Raw genomic sequence first — 20936 nt, forward strand, 5'->3', positions numbered from 1 at the left:
TATTTCCTACAACTTTTAAGTCACGTATATAATTATATTTATGGGCATTCTTCGAGCCAACTTCATTTGAAGAGCTGCTAACATCTTAAGTTTCTGATAGCTCGATCTAATAATAAAAGTCGCTGCATTTGTCTAGCCAAAGCTTTTCAAAAATGCGCACTCATTATTCACATTTGGAAATAAATTACCACTCATTGCATTCACTTGGCCAATAAGGGAGCAGGGCGTAAAAAACTTCTGGGAAACAATTCGTAAAATGTCCGCATCAATTGCTATGCCATCGGGTATATCTATTCCAAAATTGAATTTGCTGTTCTTTGGGCTAACAACAAACGAGGCCAATTACTTTAAGATATTTTTGTTGAAAACTTTGGCGAAACTTTACAAAATTTCCCTTTGTCTAACAGCGACAACAGGACAATTGTGAGTGCAACATTCAAAGTGGCAAAGTGGAAAGAGGCAGAGAGAGAGAGCGCGAGAGAGATAGAGTGAGAGAGGCATTTGTAGAAAGAAAGAAAGAAAAATCCCCTTTTATGCTTTGATTATGGTAATTTTGCGATTTGTTTTCATTGCAGCGAAACATGCAATTTTCCCTATATAGAAGTACATATATCTAAGAAGAGCAAGTCCCAGCCCACACAGAAAGGGGGCATGGAGACATACACTTGTCTACGGACTAGTACTCAACTATATGTATATATATATATATTGTATAATATGCAATGCGCCGTAAAAGCAACTGCTTTCTGCTTGACAGAGAGAGAGAGAGAGTCGTCCCGTACTCCGACTCCCAAGTCCGGCATTTGCATAAGATGTGCAGCGAGCGGAGAAGGAATTACGGGCAAGTATTTTGCATACATTGGGCCCAAAGCACATTCACAACTGACTTGGCCAACTTGGCTTTTATACAAATTACAATTTATATATCATATGCATCAATGTGTGGGCGTGTCCGGGCCAATTGCTGAGCTATGGCCGGCCCGCTTGGCCCGCGGCTAATATCAATAAACAATAAATTTACTTTGCTGCTAATGATTCGGTTGTTGGCGTTGTCAGCCGCCACACGCATTTAAATACTCGCCGCTTAATGCTCTTATTGATATATCAATATATCACGCGGCCAAAGGGCTGAATTAGTGCGTCAGCGCAGTGCAAATAGCCGCAGGTCAAGCGTCGTTTAGCTGCCCATCACTCAACCACGCCCACGCCCACGCCACCCACTCACTGATTTATAATTGTAAATTTTAGTTTTTGTGCTCGCTATTTTTTTTAAAGCTGCAGCTGCAGGTGTTCGCATTGTTGGCATTGCCAAATTGATTTATGGCCCAAAGCGTGCCGACCGACCATCATTTTTAGACGTCACACGCGGCGTATACGTAACATATGAGCATGGCCCCGGTGCGTATGCTTCATTTAATTATGTTCGTGCGACTGAACGGAATACCCTTAATGAATATGGGCTACTTAGGGCTGATCGTTGAGCTTGTTGTGGTGTTTAACTGGCAGCTGATGCAAACAGATTTGAGCCCAGAATTTCAAATTCATATTTATCATGAAACGAAACTAAAACCGAATGGGATGATGAACTCCTCAGGGCGTGGTAATGGTGCAAAATGTAAAACGAGTTCCCGAAAGTTTATTTTTGGCGTGTTGAATACTAAATACATTAACCTGGACTATTTATAAAAGTATTAGAATGTTGGTTGTTTTTAAATTTGTCCAATATATAGACCGAAAAACAAATATTTTCTTTGAGGTACATTTGAATTCTAACTATGTTCCTTTAAGGATTTTTTAAATAATTTCTAAAAGTAAGAGTATCACAACTTCGTCTTTTCTACCCTATATTTTTGGCAGCAAAGTGCAAATTGATTTATTATGAGCCGTAAATATTTGATGAAATTAGTTTTGCGATATTTGCGCGCTGTTTGGGCTTATGAACAAATTGTTTGATCCCTGCCCCAACTCTGCTTGTTGCATAGAAACATATGTATCCCTCTCTCTCCCCTCCTCTCCCCACTGTCCGGCCTGCGGCCAAAAGCACACAAAAGCTGGGATCATTTTATATATTTGCTCATTTATTTGTGGCAATTTTTGTTAAAGGCCAAACGCTGCCCACGCAAGCACACAAATCCAGAACGTTTGGTTAAACATCTTAATAACGAATTTGTAAGGCTTAGCTGCAACAACAATGATAAGAAAAGAACGCTTTAGAAGGGTCCTTACCGTGCCGGGCGGCCATAAGATTAGAGCACGCGCTGACTTTAAAGAATTTGCCCAAATAAATACTGAAACATCTCAACCCAAGTGCCAAACAATGGCCAGACAATGCCCTACCCCTTGCCATGCCACACATTTGTGAGCGGTTTTTTTTATTTTTTGTATTTTTGGCGAGGTCATGAGGTCATCAATTTCGGAAAAAACTGGCACAGCTTGCGCTGCTTGCACGATTGTGAATTAATAAAAAAACTGAGAGCGAGCGAGCGAGCCTTGACGACAGCTTCACATGGCGGCTGCGGGCACCATCAAAGCAAGATTTGGACCACGAGCCATGAGCCAAGAGCCAAGAGCCCTGAACCCATAGCCGGAGCTGCTTTTTAATTGTCGTTTATTAATGGACATTTCAGCGTTGCTTTTTATTTTTTACTTATGGCATTTTTATTTTGGGTAAAGTGACAAAATAGTTGCCTTTGATAAATGAGTTTTGAGTGCAGTCAAATTGAAGGAAGGAAAATTTCGTTTGAGTGTTTTGCTTGTTGTTTAAGTTAGTCAATAAGTTAAAACGAGAAAGTAAGGGTATCTTCGCCACGCCGAGGATTTAAAACCTTCGTAAATATTTCCCCTATGCAGATACTACTTCTACTACTACTTTTCGATCGAAAGTTACTGGATTTTTTTGTTGTATTAATAGTTACCAACAGACAACAAGGTATTGCCAACAATAAGAGGGCGGATTGTCTGAATATCTATTATTAAATCCTTCTGATACTGTCATTAGTAGCCTTTGTTCTTGACTCCAGGTTTAAGCTTTGTCCCTCTCTTTCTTTAACAAGTTAAAAATTGTAAGCGAAAGACAAAAAACGGGACTTTCTGTACGTTTTACTCTCTGGCATACACATGTGTAAGGTAAACCCTTTTCTTCCCTATTAACTGAACAGCGGGTAATACTAGGTAAAATTGATTTCGAAGCTGGTCGAGCTTATGTGCATTATTTATATTTTGTAAAATTTCAACCGTGCTCACGGAGATTTGAACATATCAAAACATGTTGATGCATTCCTCAGCCGGTGCTCAAATAAAATTTAATGCCAATAAATGAAAGACAGCCAGGCACATCCTGAGCTACTTCAAGTCCTGTGAGCTGCGGCGGCAAAACAATAAAATATGCCAAGCCCAAAGGCAAAACCCCACTCAACCCACTCAGACAGGCGACGGACTGTCATAGATATGGAAAAATAAGTAGATGATTTGAAAATTGTTAGAGAACTGTGACAAACCAAGATGACAAGCAACATGGAACATGGAACAAGCACTTAAAAACAGAATCATCAAATGCAATTGAAGTTGTTAACAACAACTGCAGGCAGATGCAGGCTGGCAGACAGGCAGGCAGGCGAGGGGACGTGGCAAATGAAAATGACTCTCTCAAGAAGAAAGACATGTTTTGCATTTTTAAAGTATCTATACATGTATCTATACATGTGCGTGTGGGAGTGGGCGTGGGTGTGGCTGTGTGTAACAGTTTATGATTAAAGTAAAAGCCTGAATATCGAATACTTGGCATGACAGGGCGTCATCCTGGCAAGCTCGCATCCTGCTGCAAGGCGCACGCTTCTGCAACTTCATCATTGTGATAAATGAGCTTTGGATGTTGTGCGCCGAGAGCGACAATAGCAAAAACAACAACAACAACAACAGAAACCCAAATGGCTGAGCATTTTTCCCAAAATGAAAATAAAAGAGCAAGCAAAACCGTAGAAAAATAGAAAAAAAAAAATAGCAAAAATTGTAAAAAGTTTCGCTGCTCGAATTGTTATTAACAAGTTTTAAACAAAAAGTTCAAAGCTGAGGGATTTATGCCGCAACCCACACAACCCCCACAACCCAACCGACCCACAGAACCCAACCGACCCACAGAGCCAACAAAGCGGCAACCAAACGAGGCGAAACTAACTAAAAAACAAACTTTAAACATTTTCATGCGTTTTGATGACTCCCAGCGAAAAAAAACAAGGAGAACAAAATGAGGAAACAGATCATCCAAATCGACTACTTGCTCAGCCACAGCGCAGCCAGATGCAAATGTTTCTTTTTTTTTTGCTGACACCAATTTTAAGCCAGTTAACTTGTGCCAGTGAGGCGTTTGCAACTTTGAGATACCCTGTAATATAATATATGTACTTATAATATCTTCATTCTCTTCTCTACAAATCGACACTTATTTCTTAATTTCGGATCGTTATCTTATGGTGAGAATGGATCAATGTAGTTTAATTAGGATTTAAAGTGCTTGCCATGGTTTGAAAATATTACGATGGCCCTTTTATGCCCTTGTAGAGGGTATTTTAATTTTGTCATGAGATGTATAACGCAATAAAGTCCCAATAAAGTATTTCTATTCTAGATCCGCATCAACAGTCGAGTCTCAGTTTTAGGGCTTTCATCTTGATATCTCCGTCTTTCTGTTTCAGGCAGTACATATGTCGAAACTGGCCGGAACGGACCACTATAGCATATAGGTGTCATAGGAACGTTCGATCGAAAAGTAGGTTCTTATATGGAAAAATATTCTGTATTCCAATACATTTTCTCCAAAACCAGCATTTACGAGCTTTACTATGCTCACATATCTGCAAAACGCTAAGGCAAATGTCTTTAAGGCTATTAAATCTTTAGCGTGCCGAAGCTGTTCTTACTTTAAACCCAATATATAATTTGACTTCACATAGATAAAATATCAAATTATTTATTTTAATTGGATGCATTGGCAGACCTTCATTAAATTGTCTATGCATATGTGCTGGCCTGCCTTTTGGCTTTGGGGATCAGCGACCTTTTGTGTGGTCATGCAATCCATACCGTTTTCTTTATATTTTTCTATATACCACCTAATCCGTCCATAGCATCAGCTCGCTCTCATGAGTTGTATGTTACAGTGGGTTATTCCTTGGCAAACGACTTTGCCAGTTTGCCGCCACTTTTGGCACGTGCCGCTGCTGCTGTTCCTGCTCCTGCTGCTGCTCCTGCTGCTGCCTCAGCAGCCCCGGCAGGCAGCTGCCACAACATTTGGACAGGGAATGGCTGGCGCCTGGCACACCCGCCGCCCGCAACCTTTAGCCGTAGCTAAAGGAAAACTTAGTTAGTTTGATTTTGAATGGTTTGTTGGTTTGGTTGCTTTGGTTGCTTTGGTTGCTCCGGTTGGCTGCTGTTTGCCTGGCTCCTCATTGTTATCAACCAATTTGCCATGCGATAGTGCGTTCCCCATCTTGTTGACAGTGCGCAGCGTGGCGAGGTAGTGCAGCATGCCAGGGAAGCGGAGGGCAGACAGCTGGTAAACTTGGGTAAGTAAAAGCGCGTTCGTGGTTCGTCTTTTTGGTTGCATTTGCAAACAGCATTTTGAGCGATTGCCAAGAGCATTAGGGGCTCAGCTGAATGGCTGTGTGGGTGTGTGTGCGAGTGTGTGTGTATGTGTGTGTGTGGTCTAAATGGCTTACTAAGTTAGTGGTATTTTAGGAATGTGCATTACGCTTTTGTCAAAAAGTTAACGAAACTGCAATCAAATGGAAAAGCGTTGAAAACGTTCTTGTTAAAATGCTTTAAAATAGTTTCTTTGTATTTGAAGCTTATTATTTTTATTAAAAAATAAAAATATTGTGTTATATATTTCTAAAAGTAATTGAACTTCACTAAGGTATTCCTATAACTATTGCTTCTCTCTGATTTCTTGCCGCTTGTAGCGGCACTATTAACTACTTTTATGAATACAAGATATTACAAATTATAGTTGCTGTTTGCTACAGTTGTTTACTTATCCAACTATTTTTATTGCTTCTCTCAGATTTGTTACTTTTCCATTCTATATATTTAGTTATTTTTATTTATTGAATAGCCCTCTGGCTGCATGTTTGCAAGATTTATGCTCCAAGTATCTCCATTATTTCTTTAAGCAGAATCAAGACCTTCTCTCAAAAACAACAACGACAAAGCGAGCACATGAGCATACAATTTTTCTTGTATACTCTTGTAGAGGGTATTAATATTTTGTCATGAAATATATTACGCACTGAAAGGAAACCTTCCGAAATCTTAAGTGTATATAGCTGAATCGATAAATGTCTTGTTTACTTTATAAGATACTTTTATCAAACTTGGCTTTTACATATATCAGATCATATCATATCATCATTCAGGATATCCTGACCAAGCTCTGCAGGTACGAACTTTACTATACCACATAAGTTCTGTTAAGCCCAATCAAATCGGTGTACTTAGTTTTGCTCCTCTAGAAACAATCCATCTTTTTAGCCATATATAAGGGCATTTAATCTTTGGCTGAAGAAAGTCGCTCGTTCTTGTATTTCTTTGTGTTTTTAATTTAAGCTGACAGCATGCTGTTAACGTGGCTAAGTGTCAATGTAATCTAAGGTAATGTAATGAAAATATTACAAAAAGAAAAATGGCGAAAGGTAGCAAAAAAAGTTGAAAATATGTCTATAGACGTTGGCGCGGTCACAGGCTCTTCAAAATTATGGTCCAACCGCAAGGTAATTAAATTCCTTAACGCAAGTACCCGCTGAATGGGCTGCCAGCTGAGACTGCAAGCCGGCCCCCTCCCCCGCATCCCCTCCCCCCTGGACCAGCAGCTATTGGTCTCCATTTCCGCCTGGGGCGTCCTTGATGCCAGCAGAGCGCCCAAAAACGCACAATGAATTTCTCTGTGCTGGCATCTTTGCAACTTTGTATGTGTGTTTGTTGGTTTCTGTGTGTGTGTGTTTGTGTGTGTGTGTGATACTGACAGCGGCAACGTTGTAGATTTCGTGGTTAGCACTTGAGCATTTAATTGAATTTTTTGTGTGCGCGCTTCCGACGACATCGTCGGCATCTTGTGCGTGTCCTGTGTCCAACCCGCTAACTATCAACCCAGCATCTCTCCCCCACCTCCCCTACCCCCTCCACCACACCTCTCCCCCCGAACGGCTATGCTTTACATAGTTTTCCAGCAGCGCCGCACACAAAATGTCATAAATTATCAAATAAAGTTTTTATTTTAACGAGCACATTTTTACTCTACAATTTTAATTAGTTTTGTACAAAAAAAAAAAAAAACAAAAGAAAACAAAAGCCAAATGCTGCTCCCTCATTCTCGCTCAATTTGTCCAGCTGTCATTTGTTCAATATGTTTGCAGCACTTTGAAAGAGCTTTCAATTGAAAAAAATATCATATTTTATTCAATAAATAATCAAAAGAACGTACGTTAACAACATTGTGGGCGTGGCATATAAACCACAACTAATTTAACTATAAATGAATGACTTTCATGTTAACTGAAGGAAAAATCATTTTGCAACCTGTCGTTTGAGCATGCAAGAAGCTCCAGTTGCAAGCTGAAATGCTGCTATGGCAATTACAATTTATTAAAGCATACTTTTAGGGGAAATAAAAGTTGAAAGAAATTTCAGCTTGTAGAGCAGAGCTAATTGGTTTTATGACCTGAGGATGTGTATCTTGAAGTTGTAATTTTAATTAGAATAAAAATGTAAAAAGCAAAAAAAATGGTATTAAAAAAAAACAACAAAACAACACATAAAACTTGTCTGAAATATTGTAGAAATAATCTGACTAATTGAAAATAATTGTAGACTTAAGAGCTCACATATCATCAGGCATCAGGCGAATTTCCATAGATACTATGTCAACGGCAAAGCGCTGTTCTTTCTTTAATTGACAACAAACACTCAAGTTGATTCCATTGTCTGTTGCTCAGAGGCCCTGCCCCATGCTGCAGCCATGTCTGAAGCTCTTTGAAATGTCAAGCACCTCGCAATACGCATTCTCCTTTTCGCCTTTTATTTTTCTTATAGTTAACGAGAAGAATTCATAAGAGAAACGATTTCCTTTGGCATGGAAGACAGGAATAAAGCGAGTCGGAAAACATAAGAAAATGGGAAAAGCAGTGCATGTAATCCAATTGCAGAAGTACAAGCTGGATGCAGCGACGCACACAGCGTTTAATTTGAAGGCGTGGCACACTCACACACACACGCTCACATTCACATTCACACTCGCGTATTTAGCGCAAAATGTGTTAAATAAATATGAGCGAAAAAAAGTTAAAGAAATTTACATGGCTGCTGTTGCTTTACTTTTAAGTGGTTTCCCTTGTTGCCATTTCTGTATGTGTGCGTGTGTGTGTGTGTGTGGCCGCACTTTTTGGCTCAACTCGTCGCGCAGCATTTGTTATTTGTTGTTGTTAGAGGCTTTGAAGTAAGTGCATTTAACTTTGTTCGCAGCGCAAAGTGCGCTCAACATTCGCCTTGGCTCTGGGCCCCGCCCCAGCCGGGCCTTTGTTTATGCTGTTGACTTTTGTGTTCAAGAGTTTCTTTAATGTTTTTACACTCATATTCTTGAATTGTAATTATAATTCAGTAACACAAGCGCACAGGCTCAGGCACAGGCACCGGGCAAGGCAAATGGAAATATAAATGCATATTTATTATGCAAATTCCAAGAGTTGACCCATTGGCCTCGGCTTAAATGTCAATTTGATTTAATGCTGCTGCTGCCATCTTCCACGGACTTTTCTTAACTTCAATTCGTGTATATATGTATGAGGTCTTTAAATGTAAATACATTTCATATTTGATGGGCAGGAAATGTGTCAGCCTGCTTGACAACCGGAACACGTTGCTTTTAATTCGGGCATTTCGACTGTCCACCGAGAGAGAGAGAGAGAGAGGGAGAGGCAAGAGGGCGGTCGGGTCAAGGGTCAGCCCGAGTCAGCAGAGCAAAACATGAACCAGCATCAGAGATTTCGTATTTGTTGCATTTCAATTCAAATTATGCAAATTACAAGTTGATTCTCTATATGAAAATCGTGCCAACACAATTTCGCAAATTACTTTGTTTTTTGGTCTACACCAAATTTCATTTGTTGCCATTCAAAAAGCAAATTATGTCATGAGCATATGCGTTACAGGGACTACATTTGATTTTGTAAATGTTTAAGGTGATTAGCATGTAATTTGCGACCAGCTCTCGTTTACTTTGGGTTAATTAGCATTTTGGGCATGCTCTCAAAAAGGGACGAATGCGGCTTCCAACAATCGCAGTACCTTAACTTTGCCAAAATTGAACTGATTTATGTACATGAAGGCATTTTGGTTATGGCTTCAGCTCTTGCTTGAATTTCCATATCAAATTTTGGGATTCTTTTAAATAGAATTGCATTAGAATATTTTTGATAAAATACTTATATATATGCTAGGTACCTTCTTCTTACTCAACTTTGGGTTTTCTCTTTCTCCTGTAAACTTAAAAGATCAATTTTTTTTGTTTTTCAATCGTTTTGTGATATTTATATAAGCATAACACATTGATTTATTATTATAATTTATAAATTTGCCCAAGTCTCCAAGTAATATCGCCAATATCTCCTATATAGAGATCCGAGCAGAGTCAGATCCAATCAATTTTACATCTTCATGACATTCTGCTCATGTTTACTCCTCTTAATATAAATATTTATCGCATATATAAAATAAACAAATTTTGCAATTATATTGTATATTTTACCTGATGCATTTGGGAAAACATAGTCCAATATTTATTTGTGCCAAATATGTTTATAGAGCTTCAGATATGCCACATATCTCAATTGGGCAGCACCCGAAATTCATCAGTTGCAATTTTCGCAAATGTTGTTGCTGGTTTTTGGCATTAGCAGCTGACAGTTGTTGTTGTTGTCGTTGTTGGTGGGGCATTAGCAGCTGCCATTGCTGTTAAATGTTAACAAATTAGTGACGGCGGTTTAGGCCAACAGCGCGTGTGAGTTGGTGGATCGAACGAGGGGAGGGTGGGGGCAGCAACAGGATGTGTTGGCCAGTTGGTCAATGCTGTGGCTATCGCTTGTCGTGTGTTGGTTGTGTGTGTGTGTGTGTGCACAAGGCTGCTGTCGGCGTTTGATTAGTTACTGTTGCATTGCACAAAGCTGTCAGCTAATTATAGGCGACATTTGTTATTATTGTTAGCCATTGTTATGCCTGAAAGCTACATTTTTCACTCTTCTTTCAGCCAATTTGAGCCATTAAATAACTTGCAACACATCTCGTTGCGACATTTTAACAACTTTTGCTTAACGCAAGTTGCGACAAAAAAAAGTAGATAAAACATCTCTCTCTCCCTCTTTTCAGCACACCGAAGGTTCAAGTCCCTTGTCGACTGTTAAAGGTAACTATGTGGCGATAATAGTGAAGTTCGTAAATGCTGAGGTAGCTCAAGATTCTGTTGAAGAACAGAAAAGTTAGCCATACAACAACTCATCTTGCGACAGACTTTTCCTATATATCTATCTCTGATGTTGATTAGAATTTGAGGGAGCATCTTATAATATAAAGAAATCTTCAATATCTAAGCTGTTGCTAACAATAAGGAATATTTAGACATCTTCTTCTATGCTTAGCAAGTTGCATGAGAACGTTAAACGACCCTCTGTTAGGGTATTACAAATTGGTTGAATCGCGAGACAAGTTTTCATTGTGCGTAGCTGCTCGTCCTGCTCATTGCTATTGTATCTGCTGCCGGGCGCTGCTCAATGCAATTGTAATCCTTTAAGCATCTTGTCGAACAGCAGCACAGAAAGAGACGCCACGAGAAAGAGAGAGCGAGCGAGAGAGAGAGGGAGAGAGGGAGACAGTGAGAAAAGGTATATAAAAAAGGCAACAAAACGAAGAGAAGGAAATAAATGCATTGCGCTTCATTTAAAATTTCCTTTTTAAGAGCCAACATCTTATGCAATCTTGAGTACGTTTTGCTGCTTGTTAATGCCACTTTTTGTTGTTGTTGTTGTTGTTGTTTTTTTTTAGTAGATGTCGTTTTTTATGGTCCACTTGGGCGCTGCAGCTGTAGCCGATTGTTGTTATCACAATTGACTGAGATTACGTTTATAGCGCACATAAAAAGGTCACTTAGTTTAGTTAAAGTTTCGTTTTAATGTTACTTGAGGTTTTTTATTTATTTTTTGTTTTATTTTTACTATTCATTTATGTTCAGTTTTTGTAGGCTCTTAAATGAAAGGCTGCAACTTGGGTCTAAGCTTAACTAGACTTGAGCCGGGAAATCTTTCCAAAGGCTAGAAATCAGTTTAATACAATTTTCTTTAATATTCATAATTATTAATATTACTTAATATTTTTTTGCCTATAATATTGAATCTATATTATTTAATATTGAACTGTTAGTTTTAAATAGTTTGCTGCCTTGTTGACTTAAAATTCCAACTAACTCATTTCCAGCACACAAAGCTAGAGCTCAGCATTTTCTTTAACTTTCAGTTTCTGCTTCCATTAGTAGACCTCAATTTGTGCAGCTTGTTGCATTATTTATGGCCCAAAGTTTGCTTTCATTTAATTGAAAAGCATGCAAAAATATTTTGAAAAACAGTTTTATTCCTGTTTTCATAACCTGTTTAAATAAATATATATTTTTATATGCGCATAACAAATTGCGGCTGCAACAAGTTGGCAACATCTCTGGACCTGTTCAGTTTCTGGCCAAAATGTTTGCGTGCAGCATCTAAAATATGTACATACATACATTTATATTATAATTTGTGTCGTTTCTGTGCTAAATGCGTTTAAATGCAAAATGCAAATGCTGTAAAATGTTAGTCTACACGCATTTAGCATGTGAATGGCAAACCAAGTTGTGCATTATTTATGCAACGCAATGAAATGAAATTGTTTAATCAAGTTGAACAGAAGCGAAAAGAAGTCTTAAAGCACACTTGAATTTTAACTGCATTTCGTTTGGCTTATTAAAAAGGCAGCACATTTGGCGGGTTGGCCTGGCTGACCACCACCCGCCTATAAATCAAATCGAAAGTTATAGACTGAGCAACCGCAGCTAACCCACACTATGATGTGCTTTGACACATAACCAGTTGATTTATGGCATCAATGCAGCTCCTTTTTTTTTTTTTTTTGGATTTTCAATTTCGTTTTTCGCAAGTGCACTTTTGGCCAAAAAGGGCTGGCTATTTGGTGCACTTCATAGATTTGCGATATTTTATCGTGGGCGACGTTGACCATGTGGCCAAAAGCACGCTGCCATTTCAGCTTGGCCAATGCCAATTGCCAATTGCCATGCAGCTGCTGGAGCTGAAGCTTGGGGGTTGAGACTGCGGCTGGGTCTTGAGGTTAGAAAAACAACCAAGTCATGCAGCCTTTACACCCCCTTGCTGCTTACCTTGAATGTCTTTTTGACTTAGCAGCGCAGCGCCTGTAGCCTGCCATATTTTTGGTGTTCCTTTCACTGCCTTGAGGCTTGGCTGGCATTCCTCAATAGGTTTTTCTGTTTTTCGTTCTTTTCTTGAGTTATGTTTTTTGGCATTTGAGTTAAGACGTGAAACTATAATACCTATACTGTATATATAGTATACTATAAATAAATATATATATGTAGTATAAGCCAGCATAAGCCGATTGACGAAATCTGACGAACGGAAACCCAAACTTCCCTACCTAATAGGTTCACAGAGCCAGAAAGTTTGCTCGAACCGTAAGCCGACCATTTGTTTTTACTTCCAGCTCTGATTAGCTCTCCCCTTAATTATTTAAAACATGTCACTATTGCCCTATTTGAAATTTGGTGCTTCACTCTAAAGTATTCCCGTTTATATAAATACATACTCGCCATTATGCTTCATGGAAGCACGCTCTAGTAAAATGTGTTTAATTTAAAGAGAATGCGGCTTGAAGAACACTTGAGTTTATCTTACTACTTTATGCTTCTACTTATATCAAGCACCGACATTGCCAATGTTGTTGCTGTTGGAGCTGGTTTGCTTCATTATGGCACATTTGCTTTAGTTTCTTTTAAGCAGCAAAAAAAGAAAGCAAAGGAAAACAAGAGTCGGGCGGATCTGACTAGGAGATGTCCTGTAACCAACATCGAGAAACCGTCTTAATAATTTAAACTTCTTTTCACAATCTTATTCCTGGGTACAATCAACAAAACTTCTTTTGCTTCTTCCCTTACCTTACAATGATATTCTTGCATATCTTCGGATCTTGTAGTTCGATCTTCATTAAATTTTCAGGGCTTGTGATAATGGTATCCAAAAGAGTGTATATACTCTAGCTCAAGGCTTTATCTTCAAAAAGGTGTTTTTACACTCCGAACCCATTAAAATTTTTTTGTTTCATTTTGGTAGCGATCGGGAAAGATCTGTGTAAGCTTTACTTAAACCTAGGTACGAAATTTTGTGACTCTAGCTACTTGGAGCTCCGCCTCATCATGTCTACATCGACTCGCCTAATGCGTGTTACATGCATGCGCGCACAGCGAATGTACCCTGCTTAACCTATTTTCAATGGGTACAGGGTATTAGAAAAAACTGTCTGACCAACTGGCCGGTTGACTGGTTGGCTGCTTGGGTGATTTGGTTTCTGGTTCGGATTCTGGTTAGTTGCTGCCAGTGTTTAGTTGTTTGGCATTTGGCCAAGTGTCATAATGCTGCTGATGTCGTTGTTGTCAAGCAGTTCACTTTTTTTTTTATTTGGCCAACTTGCTCGCTTGATTTTGGCCAGAATCAACGCTGCCGATAGTCAAAACTTAATTGCAATTGAGTGAATTTTTATGGCCTGTGCGCATTGTTGTGCTATGCCTGTTTGTGTGTGTGAGTGTGTCGCTCGCGTGTTTTTGGCATATTTCACTGTGAAATGGCTCAACTGCAATTGAATTGAATGCACATAAATTTTGTATTGTTTGGCCGGCATTCGCATTTGTTAGTAGCGATGCGGCAAACGCTCCATTTGGCCCTGTGTCATTGGGCTGCCGCCTGTCTATCGGTTGGCCAGTCCTTCATAGCTAATTAACTGCATTTTTCGCATGTCCAAAGCAAAAGGATGCGAAGGCGATGCCATTGGCGACTTGTCGCATGCATTTGTGAGTGTAATTAGGGTCAGCTCTGAAGTCAACTTGCAACTCGCAACGACCGAACGACCGAGCGACCGCCGTCCGCCGCCTCCCGCAACGCCATTTAAGAGTGTCAAGCGTTGGGTCCAGCTCTGGTCCACATCTCTCTATGGCCCCAATGGCCTTTGGCAATTGGGCCAACGACGCAGACCACAGACAATTTGTGTGCAGACTGTGTGTGTGTGTGTGTGTGTGTGTGTATAAATGTATCTGTGTGCATAGTTCGTTATCGCGCTGTGTCGCATACTTTGCACTTTTCGAGATGACAAAGATTTCACTTGCGCTAATAGTCATTGCAGTACCCCCTCCTCCCCGTTCTCCTCCTTGCCTATCCAAAAGTTGCACGCTCCCAAGTGCTACCCCAAGCGCTTCCCTGATTTGCGCTTTTGCTCAACATAATTGCTCGTTTTTATGAGGGCACGAATAATTTGTCATGCAGCTAGCAAGTTGCTCCTTATCGGCCACGGGATGCGAGTCTTAAACTTGCAACTGGCAACTGGCAACTGGCAACTTGCAACTGGCAACTTGCAACTAAATGTGGCAGCGCCAAGCGGTTGAATGAACGATAACGGTAATTATCTGAAAGCAAACAGCAGCTTAGCAGCTACTTACAGGCAACTCCTCAGAGCTGCCTGGCTTAAGATGCAATAACAATTTATGAGTTATTCGAAATAGTTCTCCTATGTTTAAGAAAATTTAATTTTCTGAAAACATTCCTTGAAGAAAGTGCATGCAGTTAGTTAAATATTGGAATGGAAGGAAAGCTTGAAGTAGTTGAAAGGGTAATGCATACTAATATTAATATTATTAATAAAATAATACAAGAAGGTAAGGAAATCTTCGAAGATATGTGCAGATATGCGAGAATAGTGCAGCTCCTGATGAAAATATCTTGGAAGACAAAATATTTTGCCATACAAGAAACTACTTTCTGATAGATCGTTCCTATAGCAGCTATATGATATAGTGCTTCGATGTTGATAAAAAAGAATATATATAACAAGCATAGTGAAACTATTAAGGCCAAGTTTGGTTAAGATATCTTAAAAAAACGAAAAAGTTGTTCATACAAGTACTTAATTTTCGACCGATCGTTCCTATGGCAGCTACATGGTATACATATACATATACATATATACTGCCTGCAACAGAAAGACTGACCAATTTAAAGTTTCAAGACGTTAACGATTTAAACTGAGAGACTAGTTCGCATAGAAACAGACAGACGGACATGGACGTGGACATGGCTATATATCAACTTGGCTGTTGATGCTGATCAAGATAGTTGGGAATTGGGTAACCTTTCTCGTGAGTTTGCGAACTAATAGGGATTGCAGTGGTAGTTTTCTTATTATTAGTCGTATAATTATTATTGGTCGTACTTCTCAGTGGTAAATTAAATTTATAGTTCTTTTTGCTCCAGTCCCTTATCATATGCAACAATGCAATGATTTTCCCTTTCCTTAAAGCTCCCAATTCTCTAGTAACAAAGTTTTGAGCACCCAGCTGAGCGCTACTTTTAGCTAGAAAATTCTCTAGAATTTGCACTCGAGTTTCCACGCTCTCATTGCGAAGGTCTGCACGTGCCATTCTCCAGAATTTCGAGCTTGTGTCTGCAAATTCCTCTGAAAATCTGAATATAGCTTAATTTTAAGTTGAACTGTTGCCATAGAGATAACTCATCGCATTTCCGACAAATTTATTGAATAGATGCGGATTTTGGTATGCTCTCCCTTGGCGTTTATCTTGTGTTATCAAAATAATCATGGTCAGCTATAAAATATCTGCGTAATAGCTATGGCATAGTCTTATCGCATCAAATATCATTAAAGTATCTCAACAAATTTGCTATAAAAGCAGCGCTTTCATTATATAATTTGCAGTTTCTCATTTTGGACTTTTTTTTATTGGCCAACATAGCAGCCGGAGCTGCCTCAGGCTATGTACACCCCTTTGTTTTCGTTTTGGCCGAAGCATTCTGCTCGGAGGGTTGGTTCTGGGCTGCGTGTCGGGTTGAATACTTAGTTTTAATCATAAATTTGTGTGTTGTAATGCCGTCGATAGATAAACAGCCAAGTTACCGACCGTTTTATGATCAGCTTAAGGTCGTCTTATCTGGCATTGCAATGCACTTAACATGGCTTGTTAATGGCATTTCAGCATTTATTATGACACGGCGTGGGGATGAGAAGGGGAGAGAAGGGCGGCTTAAATGCCGTTTGGCAGCACTCAATCAGTGTTGGCCAACGCCCGCTCAGTCAGTCAAACGTAGCCGGGGATATAAATTTGCTTAATAAAGTTTTCATATTTGCAATTAATTTCATTTCATTTTTGCATGAATAAAAGCCGCACTTTGGCCTGCGATTCGGACTTTTGGTTGAATGCGCCGTCTGCAATTTGCGCGCTATTCAATATAATCAGAAAGCGGAGGGACTGCGGGGAGCGAGCGGAGGTTGCAGCAGAAAAAAAGAAAACTGCATTGCAACATGGCGTATGCGTAATACGCATTTTGAATGAAGTTGGCAGCCTGCTGCATATTACCAGCTTCCGAGAACTCTCTCTCTCTCTCTCTCTCTCGCTCTCTCTCTTTCTTTATCTCTTTAAACTAGAGCACTTAATTATTTTGCTGGACTCGAACTCAGATTGAAGCTGAGCTGCAGCTGCTGCAGCTTCCGTTTAATGTGTGCAATTACCGATAAATTAAAATCGTTTAATTAAATATGCAAGCTGGGCAGAGAGAGGCAGGGGGCGGGCCGGATTTTTCGTCTAGAAATCACTATTTAGCAGCTTAAATATTTACATCTAGCAAAGTGCTGCCTTCTATTTGACTTGGCATTAAATTGCTTGCCTAGAGACACACACATATCTGTCTTCCTCTTCCTCTCCCTCTCGCTCTTGTTGTAATTATGGCGCATAAATCCTGGCCTCGTCTCTCCCTCTCACTCTCTCCTGAGTGTTAGTCAGCTAAATTGCTATTTAAACATTTTAAGTGCTTTTGGTGTTAATAACACATCAGCGCATGTTTCATTTGCCTGAGTCAACAGTTTAATTAGAGTTTGTGCATAAATCATCATCATCATCATCATCGTTCGCATCATTCGCATCATTCACACCATTCTGCTGCAGATACATTTCCATCTGCATTTCAAGATGGTAAATTTTGGATTTCTATTTGGGCGACACTCATTTGGGCAATTTGCATTGAGTGCTTCAGTCGAAGCTCTGATTTGTTTGACCAAATATGTCAAATAAATGAAGATGCCGAGCGTGTGCGAAGATCCACTTCATTTATTGCAAATAATAGCAATTTAAAGTAATTTCTTAGAACTAATAGAAAAAGAGAAGAGACTAAAATTCTCAGAAGTTCTAGCCTTTTGTTTGCAATGTGAAAGGTGCCACTTGTTCAACAGGCATCATGGTTGATGGTTATAGGAATTCACAGCAGCTGCCTGTACTAGCAAATATGTCCTTTGCCATTGGTTCTTAGAAAGCATATCTCTGTTATAGAAGAGTTGGACGGGTGTCGTGTTTCTGACTATATCAGCTTGGTTTTCGACCTCCAATGAGAATTTCTCAATACAGCCTTCGCTGTACATATTAAATTTCCTTCATAAATCGCCTTGTTTAGAGAGCAGAGAAAAATAAAATGTTTAAAATTTAAAAAAAATACTTAGTTACACGGAAGTTCGATACACATTAATTTTCCTTCATATAAATGGCACAGAAAAATGATAAAAAATACAGTTACATGGAAGTTCGATCCCCGAACATCAAGCTTAGTTTGCCAAGGTCTAGCCCATTGCTCTAGCGTCTGATTGAACCCCGCCAAAGCTGAAAAAAAACGATAGAAAATATAAATATTATTGGGGCAACACGGCCAATTATTATCCTCTTCATTCTTGATTTCGTCTTTCAATTTATTGTTATTGCAATTGTGAAATATTTTAAATTTCTGCAGAATTTGAACTGGCAAACTGCCGCTTGTTAGTCCGAAGCTGAGGACCTAAGTCAAAAAGTCTATCAGCCTGCGCACTTTCGACCCCAGTCAGTCAGTCAGTCACTCCGTCAGTCTTCTATAGAAATAGATTTCTAAGCCATAACATATACTCCATCTGCTCAGTTAAGGTGCTCTGTAAAACTTTTTCTATGGCTTACCCGTTCATATGTAACTTGGCTATTCCTTATGCTCAATGCACGAAGCGTTTGTGTGTGTGCGTGCCTGTGTGTGAGTGTGTGTGTGTGTGTGGTGTATTAATGGACCATGGCACGCCGTGGCAAGTGACAGTGGTAAAATTAATAGAGCACCTCGACTTTAGTGCGCTGCCAGTGGCTCTTGAGTTGGCCACGTGGCGTATGCGTGATTTATGCCATGGTAACCGTATTTAATTGAAATAGAGCTGAAGCTTCTCGGCATGTGTGTGCGTGTGTGTGTGTGCGTTAATAGTTGTAAGCGCGGCGTGCCGCCATCATCATGCCCATAGCTGGCTGATATATGTGCCATATGCAAGCTGTGCTGGGCTGGGCACGGCTTGTCGATTTTGATTTGTCCAAATGCCAAAGCCATGAATGGACAAATATTGCAGCTGGCTTATTAATGGCGGCTCGAATAAAGATAATGGCAGACACGCACAGCGTGCGGCCAAGCTGGCCCTGTCGGCCAGTTGTTGTTTTAGCCCTGTATTTCAGCCGGGCTAATTAAAGGCAGCAGCAGCAACAGCCAACACTTGACGTCACGGACGCGCTGCCCGAAACGGCGGCAACAGCTGTTCAAAGTGCAGTTCCGCCCCAGCTCACAAATCCAGCTACGTCTCTGCTCAGTGGCCGCTGCCGCACCCGCCCCGCCCTCGTCCATTCCGTGCGTCTTGTGCATGTATACGCATTTCAGTTGTTGAGCCTCGTCGTAGTGGACAACAGCAGCTCCCAATCCCAAAGACTCCCGGCATTTATTCCGGCGCAGGCGTCTACAGTGGCCCACAGCAGTTGCGTTCTCACGCAGGCGCTGCGCCGCTTAGAATCCACAAATGCTGCGCTGCATCTGCAAAGCGAGCGGCAGAGAGCGTAAGCGAGAGAGAGAGAGGGAGACAGAGATAGAGAGAGAGAGAGCGAGTGAGCGAGATAGCGCAGGAGAGCCGTTTGTAGAGGCTTGCCGGCTTTCGAGGCTCTCAACTAGCATTCATATTTAATAAGCGAAATATATGTTTTTTTGGGCTTCTTTTTCCTACAAGTTGGCGACTGTTGCTGGCGCTGCACAGTGGCGCCATCTGGCGCCTCCGCCCGCTGCTTTGGGGCCGGCATCAAAAGTTAATTAAAACGCATACTTAATGCGCGGCCTGCGACTGCCTTAGACTGGGATTTCGGTAGTCCGCCTCGCAACATGACCAGGCGACACAGCTCCAAAAAACAACCCGAAACCGAAATCCAAATGCGCGGCTCCCAAATGGCTCCCAATGCACACATTCCCAACGATATGTGTTGTGTATGCGAGTTGTGTGCGTATGGGAGTGTGAGTACGGCCGCATACAACTTGCAGACACTGTTTGGCGTTTGGGTTTTGATTAATTGAAGTGCCGTTTGAGTTCTGCTCCGAGCTGCGGGCTTTAATGCGCCCGAAAGTGGCAAAAGTGTTGAGCCGTATAAAATTAAAGGTGTACTCGCGTGCGGGAAAGGGCATTGGCATCGTGAAGGGGTTGAAAGAGGGCAGGGTGCCTGCAAAGGCTATGGAATTAATGCGTGATTTACATGTGGTTTATAAATTAAATATATATGAATGTAGATTAAGAAATGATTTAAGCTTCAATCATTGGATTTATATTACTATATATGCCAGATTTCAATTGTAGATAGAGATTCAATGTAGCCCGCAACGTCTAAATGAAAATACGCATGATATGCAATACTCTTAGTAGAACGGGCAAATATATATTACAAATATAATTGTTTCATTAAAGCATTAAAATTATGTTTGTGTTAAGCCAAAGTTTAAATCAAAGGAAATAGTAAAAGCTGGTTCACGTACTGAGTCTTAATACAGGAAGCTGATTCGAACCGTGAACCGATTCACCGACAATTCTTTTAGCTTGCAGCCCTGGAATAGATATAAAGTGCTCAGATCACAAGAAATCAGCTCAAAAATTAAAAGTAAATTCCTGTTAGAGTTCAAGGCAAAGCTTTTCGACTTTACTTTCTAGCTAGCAGAGAGGTTGCCCCTAGAAACCAATCTTTTTTCTTTTATACACCAACAACTCCCAAGCCCATAATTCCTTGGAGAACTCGCCTTTCGCTACATTTGAGCCAGTTATAGATTCTACTTGCCCCCCCCCCCCTCCTCTGTTCTACCTGTTGTTGGATGTCCCCAATGCCCGAGAGCAGTTACATAAAATCTAAAGCGATTTCTATGCTAACGAGCAGAGCGGTAGAGCTGTTCTCCAGCTAACAGTTAACCGAAAGTTGCGTTTGTTATCGCTGCTTTCCATTGCTCATAACGGTATACATTTTTGAAAATCGCCCAGGAGACTATTAAAACTATTATCTGAGTTGGGGGTGTGGGTCAGCCGACGCCCCAACCTCCTCCCCCAGCGACTCCCTGCTGACATACGTTCTTTCCTGCTGTCCTGCTTTCTAGCGTTTTTTCTCTGCTGTTTCACTGTTTCTCTGGTTTGTTTTTTTTTCCGCTCTTGCGCTTTTTGGCAGGCGAAATTAGCCAAGTGCGCAAAATTTAAATTAATTTCATGCTTCTGCAAGT

Source organism: Drosophila montana, unplaced genomic scaffold, assembly GCF_035044405.1.
Source record: "Drosophila montana isolate Dmon_TW-CO22-7 unplaced genomic scaffold, ASM3504440v1 contig_3438_1, whole genome shotgun sequence".
NCBI classification, from domain to species: Eukaryota; Metazoa; Arthropoda; class Insecta; order Diptera; family Drosophilidae; genus Drosophila; species Drosophila montana.